Source organism: Anopheles maculipalpis (genome assembly GCF_943734695.1).
Source record: "Anopheles maculipalpis chromosome X unlocalized genomic scaffold, idAnoMacuDA_375_x X_unloc_116, whole genome shotgun sequence".
Lineage (NCBI taxonomy): Eukaryota > Metazoa > Arthropoda > Insecta > Diptera > Culicidae > Anopheles > Anopheles maculipalpis.
The window spans coordinates 10,001-16,097 of NW_026060432.1; positions in this window are offsets into that span (position 1 = coordinate 10,001).

Sequence of the window (6,097 nt, forward strand, 5' to 3'; positions counted from 1 at the left end):
CTGATGATTATTTTAGATTTTATGCCAAAATTTTGATTTCGTGTCTTACGTCCCTACATTAGACGACCTTGGATTTTCGTCTCCTGCACCGCCATGAAACTTTGATGGTCGGGTAACTTTCGCTATTTAATGTCGGAGATCACTTTTCATGATTAATAATGCATCCTGAGACCGTTTTACTCAAAGTTAGAGCAAAAAAATTTTTTGTCCAAAAATCTTCCGTCGGTCATACCGGTACCCATGTCCTATGACTTGTACCAAGTTGTGAAGGGTACATTTTGACAAAAATCCAAAAAAATCATTAAAAAGTCGCTATTGCTTATTGCATTCAGCATCGTTAGATGACTCTTATATGCCTTGGATGACCACTGTCTGATGATTACTTAAGCTTTTATGCCAAAATTTTGATTTCGTGTCTTACGTCCCTACATTAGACGACCTTGGATTTTCGTCTCCTGCACCGCCATGCAACTTTGATGGTCGGGTAACTTTCGCTATTTAATGTCGGAGATCACTTTTCATGATTAATAATGCATCCTGAGACCGTTTTACTCAAAGTTAGAGCAAAAAAATTTTTTGTCCAAAAATCTTCCGTCGGTCATACCGGTACCCATGTCCTATGACTTGTACCAAGTTGTGAAGGGTACATTTTGACAAAAATCCAAAAAAATCATTAAAAAGTCGCTATTGCTTATTGCATTCAGCATCGTTAGACGACTCTTATATGCCTTGGATGACCACTGTCTGATGATTATTTTAGCTTTTATGCCAAAATTTTGATTTCGTGTCTTACGTCCCTACATTAGACGACCTTGGATTTTCTTCTCCCACACCGCCATACAACTTTGATGGTCGGGTAACTTTCGCTATTTACTGTCGGAGATCACTTTTCGTGATTAATAATGCATCCTGACACCGTTTTACTCAAAGTTAGAGCAAAAAAATTTTTTGTCCAAAAATCTTCCGTCGGTCATACCGGTACCCATGTCCTATGACTTGTACCAAGTTGTGAAGGGTACATTTTGACAAAAATCCAAAAAAATCATTAAAAAGTCGCTATTGCTTATTGCATTCAGCATCGTTAGACGACTCTTATATGCCTTGGATGACCACTGTCTGATGATTATTTTAGCTTTTATGCCAAAATTTTGATTTCGTGTCTTACGTCCCTACATTAGACGACCTTGGATTTTCTTCTCCCACACCGCCATGCAACTTTGATGGTCGGGTAACTTTCGCTATTTACGGTCGGAGATCACTTTTCGTGATTAATAATGCATCCTGAGACCGTTTTACTCAAAGTTAGAGCAAAAAAATTTTTTGTCCAAAAATCTTCCGTCGGTCATACCGGTACCCATGTCCTATGACTTGTACCAAGTTGTGAAGGGTAAATTTTGACAAAAATCCAAAAAAATCATTAAAAAGTCGCTATTGCTTATTGCATTCAGCATCGTTAGACGACTCTAATATGCCTTGGATGACCACTGTCTGATGATTATTTTAGCTTTTATGCCAAAATTTTGATTTCGTGTCTTACGTCCCTACATTAGACGACCTTGGATTTTCGTCTCCTGCACCGCCATGCAACTTTGATGGTCGGGTGACTTTTGCTATTTACCGTCGGAGATCACTTTTCATGCTTAAAAAAGCATCCTGACACAGTTTTACTCAAAGTTAGAGTCAAAAAAATTTTTGTCAAAAAATCTTCCGTCGGTCATACCGATACCCATGTCCTATAACTTGTACCAAGTTGTGAAGGGTAAATTTTGACAAAAATCCAAAAAAATCATTAAAAAGTCGCTATTGCTTATTGCATTCAGCATCGTTAGACGACTCTTATATGCCTTGGATGACCACTGTCTGATGATTACTTAAGCTTTTATGCCAAAATTTTGATTTCGTGTCTTACGTCCCTACATTAGACGACCTTGGATTTTCGTCTCCTGCACCGCCATGCAACTTTGATGGTCGGGTAACTTTCGCTATTTACTGTCGGAGATCACTTTTCATGATTAATAATGCATCCTGAGACCGTTTTACTCAAAGTTAGAGCAAAAAAATTTTTTGTCCAAAAATCTTCCGTCGGTCATACCGGTACCCATGTCCTATGACTTGTACCAAGTTGTGAAGGGTACATTTTGACAAAAATCCAAAAAAATCATTAAAAAGTCGCTATTGCTTATTGCATTCAGCATCGTTAGACGACTCTTATATGCCTTGGATGACCACTGTCTGATGATTATTTTAGATTTTATGCCAAAATTTTGATTTCGTGTCTTACGTCCCTACATTAGACGACCTTGGACTTTCGTCTCCTACACCGCCATGCAACTTTGATGGTCGGGTAACTTTCGCTATTTACTGTCGGAGATCACTTTTCGTGATTAATAATGCATCCTGACACCGTTTTACTCAAAGTTAGAGTAAAAAAATTTTTTGTCCAAAAATCTTCCGTCGGTCATACCGGTACCCATGTCCTATGACTTGTACCAAGTTGTGAAGGGTACATTTTGACAAAAATCCAAAAAAATCATTAAAAAGTCGCTATTGCTTATTGCATTCAGCATCGTTAGACGACTCTAATATGCCTTGGATGACCACTGTCTGATGATTATTTTAGCTTTTATGCCAAAATTTTGATTTCGTGTCTTACGTCCCTACATTAGACGACCTTGGATTTTCGTCTCCTGCACCGCCATGCAACTTTGATGGTCGGGTAACTTTCGCTATTTACTGTCGGAGATCACTTTTCATGATTAATAATGCATCCTGAGACCGTTTTACTCAAAGTTAGAGCAAAAAAATTTTTTGTCCAAAAATCTTCCGTCGGTCATACCTTGTACCCATGTCCTATGACTTGTACCAAGTTGTGAAGGGTACATTTTGACAAAAATCCAAAAAAATCTTTAAAAAGTCGCTATTGCTTATTGCATTCAGCATCGTTAGACGACTCTTATATGCCTTGGATGACCACTGTCTGATGATTATTTTAGATTTTATGCCAAAATTTTGATTTCGTGTCTTACGTCCCTACATTAGACGACCTTGGATTTTCTTCTCCCACACCGCCATACAACTTTGATGGTCGGGTGATTTTTGCTATTTACTGTCGGTGTTCACTTTTCGTGGTTAAATATGTATTCTGAGACAGTTTTACTCAAAGTTAGAGAAAAAAATTTTCTTCTCAAAAAATCCCCCGAAACCAATGTCTTATACATTGTACCAGGTTATGAGGCGCACCTGTGTGTGAAGAGTTCTTCGTGTGGTTTATAGACATTTCAGGCACTTGGTATATATTTTTGGTTTCTTACCAACCAATTCGACTTGCCTTCATCTCTTGTTAGGTTTATAATATCAATACTCGAACTTATATGCATGTTCAGGGACATCATTTTAACTTTCGGTTTGCACCCAAGTCCCGAACTTAGAGATATTTTTGGTTTTGGACCAACCAATTCGACTTGCCTTCATCTCTTGTTAGGTTTATAATATCAATACTCGAACTTATATGCATGTTCAGGGACATCATATTAACTTTCGGTTTGTACCCAAGTCCCGAACTTAGTGATATTTTTGGTTTCCGACCAACCAATTCGACTTGCCTTCATCGCTTGTTAGGTTTATAATATCAATACTCGAACTTATATGCATGTTCAGGGACATCATTTTAACTTTCGGTTTGTACCCAAGTCCCGAACTTAGTGATATTTTTGGTTTCCAACCAACCAATTCGACTTGCCTTCATCTCTTGTTAGGTTTATAATATCAATACTCGAACTTATATGCATGTTCAGGGACATCATATTAACTTTCGGTTTGTACCCAAGTCCCGAACTTAGTGATATTTTTGGTTTCCGACCAACCAATTCGACTTGCCTTCATCTCTTGTTAGGTTTATAATATCAATACTCGAACTTATATGCATGTTCAGGAACATCATTTTAACTTTCGGTTTGCACCCAAGTCCCGAACTTAGAGATATTTTTGGTTTTGGACCAACCAATTCGACTTGCCTTCATCTCTTGTTAGGTTTATAATATCAATACTCGAACTTATATGCATGTTCAGGGACATCATATTAACTTTCGGTTTGTACCCAAGTCCCGAACTTAGTGATATTTTTGGTTTCCGACCAACCAATTCGACTTGCCTTCATCGCTTGTTAGGTTTATAATATCAATACTCGAACTTATATGCATGTTCAGGGACATCATTTTAACTTTCGGTTTGTACCCAAGTCCCGAACTTAGTGATATTTTTGGTTTCATACCAACCAATTCGACTTGCCTTCATCTCTTGTTAGGTTTATAATATCAATACTCGAACTTATATGCATGTTCAGGGACATCATATTAACTTTCGGTTTGTACCCAAGTCCCGAACTTAGAGATATTTTTGGTTTCATACAAACCAATTCGACTTGCCTTCATCTCTTGTTAGGTTTATAATATCAATACTCGAACTTATATGCATGTTCAGGGACATCATATTCACTTTCGGTTTGCACCCAAGTCCCGAACTTAGTGATATTTTTGGTTTCTTACCAACCAATTCGACTTGCCTTCATCTCTTGTTAGGTTTATAATATCAATACTCGAACTTATATGCATGTTCAGGGACATCATTTTAACTTTCGGTTTGCACCCAAGTCCCGAACTTAGAGATATTTTTGGTTTCTTACTTACCAATTCGACTTGCCTTCATCTCTTGTTAGGTTTATAATATCAATACTCGAACTTATATGCATGTTCAGGGACATCATATTCACTTTCGGTTTGCACCCAAGTCCCGAACTTAGTGATATTTTTGGTTTCTTACCAACCAATTCGACTTGCCTTCATCTCTTGTTAGGTTTATAATATCAATACTCGAACTTATATGCATGTTCAGGGACATCATTTTAACTTTCGGTTTGCACCCAAGTCCCGAACTTAGAGATATTTTTGGTTTTGGACCAACCAATTCGACTTGCCTTCATCTCTTGTTAGGTTTATAATATCAATACTCGAACTTATATGCATGTTCAGGGACATCATATTAACTTTCGGTTTGCACCCAAGTCCCGAACTTAGAGATATTTTTGGTTTCTTACTTACCAATTCGACTTGCCTTCATCTCTTGTTAGGTTTATAATATCAATACTCGAACTTATATGCATGTTCAGGGACATCATTTTAACTTTCGGTTTGCACCCAAGTCCCGAACTTAGTGATATTTTTGGTTTCTTACTTACCAATTCGACTTGCCTTCATCTCTTGTTAGGTTTATAATATCAATACTCGAACTTATATGCATGTTCAGGGACATCATTTTAACTTTCGGTTTGCACCCAAGTCCCGAACTTAGAGATATTTTTGGTTTCTTACTTACCAATTCGACTTGCCTTCATCTCTTGTTAGGTTTATAATATCAATACTCGAACTTATATGCATGTTCAGGGACATCATTTTAACTTTCGGTTTGCACCCAAGTCCCGAACTTAGAGATATTTTTGGTTTCTTACTTACCAATTCGACTTGCCTTCATCTCTTGTTAGGTTTATAATATCAATACTCGAACTTATATGCATGTTCAGGGACATCATTTTAACTTTCGGTTTGCACCCAAGTCCCGAACTTAGAGATATTTTTGGTTTCTTACTTACCAATTCGACTTGCCTTCATCTCTTGTTAGGTTTATAATATCAATACTCGAACTTATATGCATGTTCAGGGACATCATATTCACTTTCGGTTTGCACCCAAGTCCCGAACTTAGTGATATTTTTGGTTTCTTACCAACCAATTCGACTTGCCTTCATCTCTTGTTAGGTTTATAATATCAATACTCGAACTTATATGCATGTTCAGGGACATCATTTTAACTTTCGGTTTGCACCCAAGTCCCGAACTTAGAGATATTTTTGGTTTTGGACCAACCAATTCGACTTGCCTTCATCTCTTGTTAGGTTTATAATATCAATACTCGAACTTATATGCATGTTCAGGGACATCATATTAACTTTCGGTTTGCACCCAAGTCCCGAACTTAGAGATATTTTTGGTTTCTTACTTACCAATTCGACTTGCCTTCATCTCTTGTTAGGTTTATAATATCA